Raw genomic sequence first — 14,771 nt, 5'->3', positions numbered from 1 at the left:
CTTCTCCAGTACAATTCTTTTGTTGCCTTTCTGTTGTGTTTTTCTTTGTCCGTGTTGTTTCCTTTTTTCAACTTTCCTATCTTCCTCCTCTCTTACTTAAGAAAGCCCAAACCTGGTGCCCATATAAAAACTGACTCACAGTGAAAGAAAAATGTACAGAAGTTGCTCTGTTATACTGGCCACCAGCACTGAGCCACAATTTACACAAATTATTGACATAGATTTCTGTGATACCAGCACAACATGACACTCACTGATGACTGATTAAAATATTTAAAGGTATTCTGTGCTTATGAATATAGGCAGAAGTTACACACATATGAAACTTTCTCACAGCCTTGCATTCTTCTTAGCTGGCTTTATATACATTAAACTCTACAAAATTTAGGTGAGTGTTTCTTTACTGGCTTAAGATGTTTAAAAATAAGCACTGCATTATTGCAGTCATTGCTGTTACATACTGGCATACTGGAGTGATTCAAACATTCACCTTACCCACATGTACATCCCAGGACTATGGATACCATCCTCAGGGGGAATTCCTAAAGGTACATTGATGTTGACATGCAGTAACCGTTTTAATCAGTAACAGCCCTAACATGGTGCTTTAGCATGAAGCTATGCAGCATCCCATAGGGCTGGCTCCATGGTCATGTTGTATGCTAATGAGGCAGTCTGAAGGAGAGGCATTAGTTTTTTCTTCTGGAACGACATCCAAGAAGGCATCAACATGACAAATGATTTAGAAAATCTCTTGGATATGTAGAGCAGCCCAGTCAAACACATCACATTCCAATATCATCTACTGAAAGCCAGTATAGAATGGAGACTGGGTGGTGGAACAGCTCCACACTAATGATTACTGTCAACACAAGTGTGATAACAGCACCAACATGAGTATGGGGATTGCTAAATAGATGTAATGTAAAGCATGACTACCATGTAAATATAAATATTTATTTTTTTCTAATAATGGGGGATGTAGCTTATGCTAATGCTGGCGGGGGTTGCGTATCATGCAATATCACATGTAGTATGTGGCAGTTACTGTAAAGACCTCATGGAGACTGACACATTCACAGTGCATGAGTAACTTGTGACCACACTAACAAATGTCATAAATTTTAAATGTTGGAGACTATAGCAGTATTCTGAAAATTGACTGCACATTCAGGCAAGCTTATTTTGAAATCTTGATTTAATGCAAATGTGCAGTGAGTGTGTCTGTTTCAAGGGAATGTGTGTTTGCATGCTGTTTGTGTGTGTGTGTTTATGTGTGCACATTTATATGCTTTACACTTCAACTAAACATATGTTTTCTCTTATGTGGGATACACTGAGTCTGTAGTTGTTCTTTTGTGGCCTTGCCACATTTAAGCCACAATAATCAAGGGTGCCACTAATTGTCCCTTGTTATTACTTATGTGCTATGAATCCTTCAAACCAAACATTGGTATTCTGATACCCTTGTCATATTATAAGACAAATAATAACACAGCGGTATGTATTTTCTATTTCTGACAATATTTGTGTATTTAACTTTGTATTGGGTCATTATTGAAGACATTTGTTCACATCACAGTTAAAAGATTCATCCAGTTCCCATGTAACAATGCTGTCACAATCTTTTCACAACAATATTATTTTTTGATATGCAATAAACCTATGCAAATGTCACAGTAAAATGCTTTTAATAAGTGTTGGTATTTATTCTGGTACATACCCCTTTTGAATGGCATTCTTCCCTAGAAAAGAAAAACTTGTATTAGTGGACAGTTGTTTTAAGGGGAATATACAGTTTAGTTTAGTCAGAGTAACATACCTTTTAGTCTTTTCTGATGATGAAGAAATACAAAACTCAAAAGAAGGAACACAGCTAAGAAACAGCATGTAATACCAGTTGTAAGAGCCACAACTGCTAACTTTGGAATGGCAGGGTCTGAAACAAAAATATTTTATCAGTGTTAGTAACTGCAGATATTTTAAGTTGCGCTTAAACAGACAAGACAGTAATTGATTTAATTTTGACAAAGTAGCAATAAGTTTGTTTCAAAAAACGTTTAATATGGTCAGATATTAATCCAACCACTAGGACATACACTGCCTTTTCCTGCCTGAATAAGAAGCCAGAGAAGTTGACTTCAAAATATATGAAATATTATTTATTGCTGTCTACTTAAATGAAATGCAGTGATATTAAGGTTCATAATGTGGAGTATATTTTTCCTGGAAGTATAGATCCTTCTGTTTTGTCCAACAATATGATTTTACAGAATGCTTGTAGCATTTGTTTCTTACTACCACTGTTACCTTTTTATATAGGTTCATATATAATACTAGGCTAAGCATTGTCTCCTCACAGTACAATAGATAATACTAGGCTTACTGCCCTTGCAGGGCAGTTTTAAGCATAGGCAATTACCTGATGTGAAAATCAAAGCCTGCACCTTGTATCTGTAAGGAGAACACCTTAATCATTACGCCAAACTTCCACTCCCTCACAGCTCCCACTCCCTACATGACATTATTAATTTGTTTGTTTTGTTTTGTTTTGGTTTGCCATACTGCTACTTAAATTAAAAAAAAACAAAACAAAACAATAAAATACAAATTCTGGAGATGGTATGTTGAATATCAAGACCTTTAAAGTATGATTGCCCATGTCAATGCAGGTACTAGGCTTTATCTGCATATCAGGGTTTCCAGGAAAAGGCACATTTAATATACTGTTTGGTGTCTTTACTACAGACTACAGCAACAGGATCAATCAGGACATTTGAATCTGAAATTCTTGAGAGAGTTGGTTTCACAAATAATGAGCATGATTTATACATTTGGTAGTCAGTGCGTATGGCCAGCGCAATCAGTAAAAGATAAGTGCACAGAAATAATAGGGTAGACGAGCTGTTGAATAAATGTGTGCCTCTGCATGAAGCCCACAAGTCATGCTCATCAACGACTTGGCATGACTAACTCTGACATTAATTTACCCCTTTGGAGCTCTGCGTGACCAATGTCTTTAGTTATTTGTAAGCCTGTTTTCAATGACATGTATAGAAACATGTACTGTTGCACAACATGCAATGTATGTCATCCTATAGACTGTGGTCTTACAGCAACAATATTGACTGGCCCATTATTCTCTTTTGGAAGCATTTTCTTGTCTGTCCTGTGACTAAGGCATGAACTGATCCAGGGCAGATGGTGTCCATGAATTTGGTGACCCAACTTTGGTTGATATAGGCTGGCCCTCTGGTAAAGAAAAATCTAAAAGGTGGATTGGCAAAGTGATGTTTTCCTCCTCTCCCTTTTTCTATAAGATATTCCTTATATGTGCAGTTGTATCTTAAAAACAAGAACAATGAAAATATCTTAATATTTTAGAACTATTGGGGAAAACTAAGTTACTGTATGTGCAATACCTTAACTGTTTGTTTCTACGGTAGCTGTAGAGGGTTAGCTTCTAGCTTCCAATAGCTGTACATTAATCTTTTTAAAAAAATCAAATTATACACTCATAGGCTTATAGGTTCATAGGTAAGTACTAGGCTATCTGCCCAAGGGCATTTATAAGCCTAGCCAGAGTGTGTTGGCTTTTGCCGCCCCCTTAGATTAGTTTCCTGTGCCTCTGACCAGCAGCCTCTGTCCAGCAGAGCCACTGCAGTGATCCCCGGGGTAAATTTTCTGTTTCCCATCCACCCGTCATGGTTTCTCTTGAAGAGTGCTAGTGAGGGGCTCTGCCTGATGTATATTGGAATCTTGTTGCAAAGCATGGGGAGTCTCTGGGTCAGGAATCTATCCCTCCAGCACGTCCTATTTATCATTGTGGTAAGGTTTATATCCCTAGAGTGTGTGGCTCTTAGGGATTTGTTTTTTTTTTTAGGTGGAGCATATCCATCAATTCTGGGTTGGACATGGCCTTGAATGTCAAGGAGAGAACACCTCTGAGTAAGCGGTATGCAACCAAGTACAGCTGGAGTTTCTTTAGTCGGGCTGCATAGGTCATCAGTTTGAGGCCAGTAATCCTCTTGGTAAGGTACTTTTGCGGTCTTTCTAGCTGTTTCAGGTGTCTTGTAAGGTACATCCCAAATGGGGCGTTGTATTCTATAATGGGTCTAATAAGTGATGAGTAGAGAGGCACAATAACTTCCTTTGTTCTGGATGAGAACCCTTTTGAGATTAGGTGGGCCACATAGAAGGATTTTCTAACTACCCTGGCAATATGATTATCAAAGGAGAGATTGCTATCTACTTGGGTCCCCAGATCCCTTATTACTTTTTCTGTATTTAGGGGACTACCACCTATGTGGTAGTTCGAGGGTACTTTGTTTTTTCCAAAGGGGATGACTATGCCCTTTTTGGCATTCAGCTTGAGGCCATGATTTTGACACCAGGTATCCGTCTTAGTGAGACCCTTCTGGAGGGTGTCTGTATCAGCCAGAGAATCAAGTATGGCCCCTAGTTTGCAGTCGTCTGCAAACATGGTCAGCCAAAGTCCTCCTGTGCTTGCCTGTACCTCTGAAAAGTATATACTGAACAGGAGGGGTCCTAAGACTGAACCCTGGGGGACGCCACTTGTAACCGGTTTAGAGTCATATCTAGAGTCTGCAACTCTCACTGTGTGGGTTCTGTCCATGTCAACCCATCTCATGACATAGGGGTTAATGTTCAGGTTGGTGAGTTTGTCTATAATACCAGAATGGGGAATGGTGTTGAAAGCCTTTGCGAAGTCTAGGTAGGCTGTGTGGACCTCATTACCCTCATCTAATGCCTTGGTAACTGTCTCAAAGAAGTCCACCAGGTTTAGGAGGCATGATCTGCCCTTAACAAAGCCAGACTGGGTGGGGTCCAAAGCCAATGTCTCTGTTAATGAGTTCCATGATGATGCGATCCATAGCCTTGCAGACCAGGCTAGTCAGGCTTATAGGGCAATAGTTCCCGGGGTCCATTGTGGCTCCACCTTTGTGGAGTGGGATAACTGTTGCTGTGTGCCACTCTGTGGGTATGTAGTCTGTAGAGAGGCTGAGTTTGAATAGTGTATTTAGGTGAGGGGTTAGTTCATTTTTGAGCTCTTGTAAGACACAGCCTGGGACACTGTCCGGTCCCATTGAGGCTGTGTTTTTGGCTTTGGATAGGGCTGTTTTAACCTGTGTGTCTGTGATTGCTGGGGACTTACATTCTTCTGGTATGGTTATGGGCCCTTTAGGGGGTGAGAGGGGTGTGAAGTTTGCACTGAACCTGTCTGCCAAAATGTTGGCAATATCAGTCGGTTCAGTGTATTTTGTGCCATTCTGCACCAACTCAGATCAGATCTGAGAGTTTCCACTTAGGTTCTTGACATAGCTAAAAAACACTTTGCGGTTATCTTTGGAGTCCTTGGCAATTTTTCTTTCTAAGCTATCCTTGAATGAGTTAATGAGAGATCATGGTTTCTTGCTGATACTGATCAGGGATGTCTTTCCTTCTAGGGATTTTGCTCTTATCTGTACTAGTTCCCTCCTTCTATTGTAGAGCCTGTTTATGGCAGGGGTCCACCAGACTGGTTTCTTTTTCTTGGAGGAGTGAGTCTTGGTTTTACTTGGGATAGCATGATCCATGCATTCCTGCAGATGATCATAGAATGCCTTTGTATAGGTTTCAGCAGCTTGGACAGCATTGTCCATTGGCGTGGGGGCTGTGAACCTTTCCACCTCGGTCTTAAGCAATGTGAAGTTTCTTTTGAAAGGTTTTTCACAGTGGTTTCCTTGATTGGGGTTGGGGGCAGAATATCAATATCCAGAGTGATTAGAATATGGTCTGATCTAACCAGCGAGGGGTTGACATCAGGTGTGGAACACCGGTCGCCCATGTTGGTGATGACCAGGTCCAATATGCTGTTCCTTCTGGTGGGGGTGTTGACCAGTTGATCCAGGGCATTCGAGTTTATAAATTCTAGGAAGTGTTGGGCAAGGGAGTTAGTACTTGAGTAGTTCTTCTAGTTAATGTATGAGTAGTTGAAATCACCCAGTATTAGGGTGTTTGGTAGGACTTTCATATTTCTCAGTGTCTCCAGAAATGCAGAATGGGGGTTTTGGATCATGGTGGGTGATCTGTAGCAAGGTACAATTTGGATTGCAGTTTTGCCCGTTGTTAGTTTCACTTGGATGATCTCTGATGCATCGTGCTGCGTGACTAACCTGGAGGTGTGGTATCCTTGATGAATATGGATACACCCCCACCTTTTGTGTTTCAGTCCGGGTTCTGTGGCCAAAAGGTATGGTATGAGTTATAGCCTGGTAGTGCTGGGATGTTCCCTGGAGCCTTAAACCAGGTTTCTATTACTGCACACATATCGATGTTCTCCATACTGAGGAGTGCCTTGAATGTGTGCATTTTGAGGTTTAGACTTCTGGCGTTGAGTAACACAAATAAGTTGTAGTATCTCTATGAAAATAATTATTGATATAGTAGTATAAACAGCCATTCATGACAGATTCATTTTCATATTAGTATCATTCTTTAGATTCAAAGTCTTAAAATGAATTGTATAAATCACAATAAACACATTCATGTTAATTCATGTCAGTTTTTGTAAAATTTTTCTAAATGCTTTGCAGACAACTTAAAATTACATCAGGAAAAATTAAAGCTACACAGATACTACCATCAACAATTCTTTCCTTTTTACTTGGTTATGGAGATACATACAGAAATAATGACTAGTATAACCATTTGCAAAATAGTATATATGAACTTCTATTAATATCTAGCAGACTTAAGCTGATATTTTTTGTGCAATATGTTTTTGCAGTTATTAATATAAATATGAACAGACAAAAGTAAACTCCTATTCAGATCATGCCAGCAAAATATCTGGAGGCATCAGTGGTACTTAAAAGTTTCATATTCCCATTCTTACTCACTTTTCATTCTACTCAACCCTCCCTTATAATAACTACAGCCTTCTTCCCCAGTATCACTCACCTGTCTCCTCAACTCACCTCCCCTTATTCTAATTTTAGACTGTAATCCCTCTTCCTCTAACCCATCCTTCCTACCCCCACCCCCTTCTTATTTCACTCTTCACGTATTTTCTACCTTTATAACTCTCTCTCAATCTCTCTCTCTCTTGACTTCTCTCATTTCTCTTGCAGCTCTTTCTCCATCAGATCTAACTTTATACATTATCATAGCACATCGTACAGCTATTGTACATATCACATTAGTCCTGTGTTATGTATGCTGTATTCCTAGAAAATGTTTAAATTGAAATATCATCCATTTATTGTACATACCAATGCTGTGTTCCTACACTATACTCTTTCCTTTCTAGTTAATATTAAATTCCACTGATATCCACTAATGTATATTTCTGTGATATTACTATTTTTTTAGTGTTTGGAAATTTACTCCCTGGGCCTCTGCTGAAAATGGGCATTAACCCAGTCAGACTTTCCCTACAAACAAATGTCAAATCAATAATATAATATAATACAAGAAACCAAAATAACATTTTACTACATTCAGTATTTATTTTTGATACTAAAGTAAAAATAAGTCATTGCCATTGTGGAGAGGATGATTTGTCCTGAAAAAAATTATGCTGCCGTAGGAATTTTAGACTTTGGGTATATGAAAAGGAAGTAACCCTATTCTCCTCAGTCTTATCATTCTGGTTCATTTCTGTTGTGTTTAGGACTCCTTGATCTTTCTTTTGCTTGGGGCTGCCGAGTTTACCACCAACCCAGTTGGTATTCACCTGTGGGGGTCTTTGTCTCTAAATGTAAGACCTTGCAATTTACAGCTTGGGGCCTTCGTTCCCACTTCTAATTACATTTAAGTGCTCTGTTGGAGCTCTCCTGTAAGTCTCATCTTTCTTAAGAGGGACAAAGCCAGAAATCACGGTTGGATAAAATCCAAAATTGGGTGCAGTTTTTTTAAAGTATTATTCCAATTAACTTTAAAAATAACAGGTTCTGGGCTCAGTGCGCATTTTGTGAGCAATACAAAGTCTGAAAATCCAATGTCAGGCATTTTTGACTGACTGTAATGCTCCATGATATCAAAAATTTTATGAGGGACAGGGCAAAAACATGTGGCAAAATCAGGTATATTCTACAAAATCAGAGATAGCTGAAAGGTATGGGTCCTTCTTTCTCCAGTTAATGTCTTCCTCCTATATTTAATGTCATTCATGAACAGATGAATTGGGCCTTATTTAGAAATGTGTATTCAGCCTGGCAATGATATCATTATACTGTGACTACTGGGCGTTATTTTTGTTCTGATTGAAAATGTCATGTATCCCTGGGCTTAAACTGACCATGGTCCACTAGGCTCTACTCTGGTCAGCAAATACAAATAAATACAAAAAATCATGTCTGGTATATCAGAGATAAATAAAGAGCATGGGTAACCCGTATGTGACTTCACTAACTAACTCGGTCCCTGTCTCTGCTGATAGTGCTCTCCGCCATGATCACCCCCCTTTTCCTTCCATTTAGCTGTTCCTTGACCTACTTGATTACCTTCTGTATCACACCACACTTCTTATTTTTTGGGGAGTACAGACTGAAAAAAAAAAAAAAAAAAAAATATATATATATATATATATATATATATATATATATATATTAAAGTTGTGATATAGTACATTAATTTGGTTTGTCTTGTCCTATTCCACTATCAAACTACCAGAGAACAAGATATGAGGGTTCTGTAAGGATCTGTTGTTTATAAAACCATGTTGCCATTTTTCCTGAGGCTGTTGGTCCCCTAGAATTCTAAAAGCCATGCTCTCACCTGTTTTTCTCTATTACTTTACCTGATTAATAAGACCTGTGAGGCTGTTGTCAATACCCCTACTAGAAGCCTCAGAATTTTACAGGGTATGTCACTTGGGCCTTACACATTACCTTTCTTCAGACCCCAAAATACTCACAATGGCTTCTCTGTCTCTCCTGCTGATTGATAATATCCAGTTCCTGCTCCCTTTCTGCACTACCATTTTGATAACTCTTTGTTTTCTGAATGCTGATAAAAATAATTAATTTAGCATGTCTCCCATACCAATACCCTGATTGCATGCATTTCTGTCCTTGTTGTGCCTTTGGAGTACAGTCTTACCATCCTTTCTTTCTTTTATTCTTTCTCTACACACCTGAAGCACCTTCTTCTATTATCAGTCTCTAAGACAATTTTTGTTTTAAGTTTTGAGTTTGCTCTTGTTGATGTTGTTGTGAGTCCAGCTAGAACTGTGGTGATATGTTTGCACTGCACTTTCCAACAATGGAGAAATACTTCCCATGGCTGGCAGAGGTACCTGGAAAAATGTGAATGATGGCAATCCTGCACTGCTTTTCAGTTGCACCACTAATGTGCTCACACATGTCTTTCTTTACATATAACTTAGAGATGCTGAAACTGCTAGTTAATTGCATAGCTTTCTTTTTAAGTCTTATACAGTTACAATAGTATATGATTTTATCAACTAGCTTGTGAACCCCATCTTAATTAACAATTACTATTAACATCAGCATTATTACAGTGCAGTGATAATACTTTATAAATATAAAGTCTGAATTGTCTGGCCTTGTTAAACTACATGGAAGTATACTAGTACAATACAGCAAACTATATCCAAGCTCAGCAGACTAGTACATTTGCTAAACTCACTCAGTATGTCTCTCCACTCCCTTCTAGATCTTTAGTGGCCACTTCCCCATTTAATTTTCATATCCATCATCTGTATGTAAACACACCCCAAAGCTCATAACTTTCTGTAATAAATCACATAGTAGCAATTACCGACTTAAATTAAAGGTCTCATTAATAGACTGGTTACCAGTTCTGAATTTATCTGACCTTAACACTGCTGCAGAACTACTTACATCTATACTGACTGACTTGAAACCACCTGCTTCCCTGTAACTCAAAGGCTATACAAACCAAAAGCTAACAGCAGGTTAACCTACAAGCTTAAATCTCTTTTTCAACTCAGAGAACAAGGCATGGTGTTCTTGGAAAGCACTTCCTACTACCATAAATGGATACTATTACACCCAGCTGCTCAGCCTGACCAAGCATACAAAACACTGCCATAGAAGTCAGTCACCTGATGAAATAGTACCAAACCTTACTAATAGAATCACATAAAAACTTCTGAAAAGATGTCAACCATCTTACATGATGGAATAATTTTCCCTCTATGAATTCCACAATCTCTCAATTTTCTGCTTCTGATTTCCTTTCTCACTTCGGCAACTTTGTCATTCCTTTCTCTAGCCAGTTCCAGACTGCCTCTGCGACTTTCTCCTCTGCTCCATGCATCTCTTCATCCTACAACAAAACTATCATAAGGAGATCTACCCACTCCTTGAATAGATTAACATGATAGCCCCCCTGGTGCTGATAGCCCCCCCACCCTGGTGCTGACAACCTTCACCCATGGTTTATTTATCATCATAGAAACATCATAACTCCATTAAAACACATCTATAACTCTATTATTATCTATTTCTCTAAGGCAGACATTTTAACCGATTTCCTAAATGTATTTATAAATATTTCATTTTGTTATGGACATTGTATATAGTTTCTTTGTTGTTATGATTGTAAATATAATGTTATTTTACTGTTCTTATTAAAATAAAAAATATTGTTAAAAAATAAACACATCTATAGCCTGTACACTTACATGTAATATTAAGCTTAATATCTGGAATAAAGCCACAGTAAAACCTATTCCTGAGATAGTCAGTCTTTCCAATTTATCTTTAGACACTTTAAAAGTGCCTTAGTTCTGGTTTAGGCGGTTGGACTTCAGGCCAGTTATTTTACATTAAGAAGGTTTATGGTCTGCACTCTTGTGGGAGGAGATGGTATAGTCTGCCCTTCTGAGCTGGGAATTGCTGGTTAAAGGCTTATTCTGCCTGCTTATTTGAACTGTTTCTTTCTGAAATTGGTGCACCTTGTTTGCTGTAGCATAGACTAGATTCAGACCTGCTGAATTTATCTCTGTTTGTATAACTTGAGCACTAATCCAGGCCATCTTTTTTGGAGAGGGTTCCCCTGCACCCTAGTGGGAGGAGTTTGCAGTTAGAACGTGTCTGATTAAACATTGCTGGAACAGGGCGCAGTTTTGAGCTTTTTTATTGATTAATTGGTTAATTGGTTTAAATCAGTTTGATCTTGTCTGCTACTGTTATATTTGTGTGCATCTGTTCTCCTGTATTAAATTAACCTAAACAGAGTTTAAATATCTCTAGCATAGTCTGGTTACAGGTTTTGCTGTATTCAGATCTGTTTGTGTGATTCCTGTGTTTCCTGCTGCACCATCTTGTTTGGCCAGGGCCTGACTGCACTTAGTGGGAGTAAGTGAACTGGTTGAAACTGGTCTGGCGTAGGGTGTTGAGCTAAGAGCTCAGGAACAATGGTTGATTGGTCAATTCCAGTGTTTTTATTTTACTTTCATTTTTGTGGTATTTAAACCCAGCATTTGCATGGGTTTGTGCTTGTTTGCCTGTTGCACACTGCTGCTGTGCTGTTTTAACTCTTTGTGAGGTATCTCAGTTGCATTTTTTTTCTCTTACCAGCACTCCTGTGTGAGTGAGGACCTCGCCTACAGCTACTGTATTGATTTTATCCAGCCCTACTCACACCTATAGGTGCTCTCCTCACATAGTACCCACTCTACTATCCCTTATCTCTCTTTCACAGATTCTGATAACCCTGAATGGACAATTTTCTATGGTTTCTTCTGCTAGTCTGGTTGATATGGGCATCCTGAGACAGTGTAGCAACTGCCTTATGTACACAAACAACCCTCTACTACTACCACCCAGGAGCACAATATGTGAGAGATGCAATCACATTAAGAAAGTAGAATCCTTGCTGTCTCAGTCACAAGCCAGTGCATCTGGCACTAAGAATGTTGTCTGCACAAACACTATGAACACCACGCCTCTAACACCACCCACATATGTACAACACACCCCTACATATGAGTTGGTTCTCAACAAAAACATACCTAAACAAAAGAGACCTCTGAAGCAATAACACACATGCACATCACAACCCATATCACCAAGCATCACACATAGTACACATATCTGTGTCTCACAGACTCTAAGGCCCAACCACAAACCCAACATACAAGTCATAGGAGACTCTATTGTGAGACAAACAGATGTGTCCCTCACCAAACTAGACAAGGGGGAAAGTCACAGTAAGTTGCTTGTCAGGTGCTAGAATCCACCATATCACACACGCACTCAAGTCTCTTAATGACAGGTACTGTTAGGGCTAATAAAGTGAAGCATTTACCCTTTACAGTGACTGTGGGCATAGTTATTGGCAAAAATCCTTTTCTTGGTTTTTTTAACATTAACAGCAGACCATAAAGTTGGGTCGTTCTTATAAACCATGTCTCTACTCTTTAGGACTAGGTTTGCAACCCAAGCTTGTCCGTAAAATCTCTTTCATAGTCCATGTTGGTGTGAATAACTTGAGATGTACTTCTCTGGACTATATGAAAAGAGACATGATTGAGCTCGCTGAATATGTGTCCCAGGCAGGTATATCCCTAGCCTTAAGCAGCATCCTACCATTATCCAGAATAATACCTCAACACAAACAGAAAATGATAGACTTTAACAATTGGCTTAGTTTCTGGTGTCATTCCAAGGGGATCCCGTACCTGACAGCCTGGGAGGATATGATTGACAGACCACGATGATTTGCCAGAGATGGCCTTCATCTACTTCTCTGGGCTTCAGCCTTCTGGCAAAGGCCATTGCCTCCACCATAGTGCATTTTTAGGCAAAGTCATGAGCTCAAAATTACCAACATGAAAAATTCTTCTAAATGAAATTTAAAGGTCATGCTGCTAAACATTAGGAGTCTTAGCATGAAACGGCACTCATTGCAAGCATTCCTTGCCCTGGAGGATGCTGACATTTGTGCAGTCACTGAAACCTGGTTCAAGCTGTGGAGAGCACCCCAACCTTATCAGGTTACTCATCCTACCATACTTTCAGACCCCAAATGGAGGGTTACAAAGTCAAAGGAGGTGGAGTTTCAATATTTATCAAAGACATACACACCTCCAGGCTGGTCAAACAGTATGATGCACAGGAGACACTCCAAGTGCAGTTAACTGTTGACAAAACACCTATTCAAATAATAGCTACCTACAGACTCCCAACCATGACTCAGGATGCCCAGTCCACCTATCTGAATTGCTTGAATCCATCAAGAGTCAACCCTCTACCCTGATCCTGGGTGACTTTAACTACCCAACCATAGATTGGAAGACCTATTCTAGCCAAAACATGAATGCTCAGAGATTCCTTGACTTTGTCAATGCCAATGCATTAGATCAGCTGGATGACACCTTGACGAGAGGTGAACATATGATGGACCTGGTCTTAACCAACATGAGTAGCCACTGTAGCACTCCTGCAGTGCCATTCTCCTTGGTATAATCTGACTATAAAACGACCACTTTTGAAGTCACCATCTCCTCTGACCCTCTTGTCAGGGTCAAATGAAAAACCTTTTCCAAAGCTGACTACAATCTCCTCAGAGCAGGTATAAGCAGCTTAATAGCCACCATCCCTTCAGTTGGAATTAGCACTAATGTCCATGCCTACACCAAAAAACTAGATGAGCACCTACATAGCTGTATCAACTCAGCAATACCTGACAGGAACAAATCATCTTCCTCAACGAAGAGTAAACATGTCTGGTGGACAGCAGCAATAAACAAACTCTATAATAAAGGAAAAAATTGCTGTCCAGGGCCAAGAAGGAGCAGGTGCCAAGTTGGAAGCAATCCCTTTTGTCTGAACAGCAAATAAGGTCACTGGTGAAATCATCTAAGGCTAACTTTGAGTCCAAATTGGCCACATCCACCAAGGATAATCACAAGGCCTTCTTCACTTATGTCCGCAGTCTCAAAAGCAACACCCAAATTTGCTCTGAACTGGTGGTCAATGGTGCCACATACACAAATGCCATAGATATAGCCAACCTGCTGGCAGACAGGTTCAGTGAAAACTTCAACCCCCTGTCCTCCCATCAGTAAACCACGACATCCCCAGCACCACACCTCCCCTCATCACCAGGGAGCAGGTCCTAAATGCCCTCTAAAAGGCAAAAAATACAGTCTCCATGGGACCTGATAACATTCCTGGCTGTATGCTACATGAACTCAGGCATGAGCTCTCAGCTCCATTAGACACCCTATTCAACCAAAGCCTGTGCACGAGCTTCATTCCAGATGAATGGAGCATCCACTGACCCAGTCAATTATAGGCCCATCAGCCTAACTAGCCTGATCTGCAAGGCCATGGAATGCATTATCATAGACCTTATAAACAAGGACATTGTCATCCTCTCAATGCTTGAGTCCACACAGTTTGGTTTTGTCAAAGGGAGGTCATGCCTGTTAAACTTGGTCGACTTCTTCGAAACTGTCACCAAAGCCATGGACGAGGGGAAGATGGTGCACACTGTCTACCTTGATCTAGCCAAAGCCTTGGACACTATTCCCCACTTGGGCATAATAGATAAACTCCCCCAGCTAGGCATAAACCTGTATGTTACCAGATGGGTAGCTAACTGGCTCACTGATAGAACCCACTCAGTTAAAGAAGGGGATGGTACCTCTAGTAGAAGACCTGTAACAAGTGGTGTACCCCAAGGATTGGTCTTGGAGCCTCTACTGTTTGGGATATACTTTTCTGAGGTGCAAGCCAAAACCAGTGATCTGTGGCTGACCAAGTTTGCAG

The sequence above is a fragment of the Protopterus annectens genome, chromosome 9.part0 (genome assembly GCF_019279795.1).
Source record: "Protopterus annectens isolate FY-2018-M chromosome 9.part0, PAN1.0, whole genome shotgun sequence".
Taxonomy (NCBI): Eukaryota; Metazoa; Chordata; order Ceratodontiformes; family Protopteridae; genus Protopterus; species Protopterus annectens.
The sequence above is the reverse complement of the archived record's forward strand: the minus strand, read 5'-3'. Positions refer to the sequence as shown.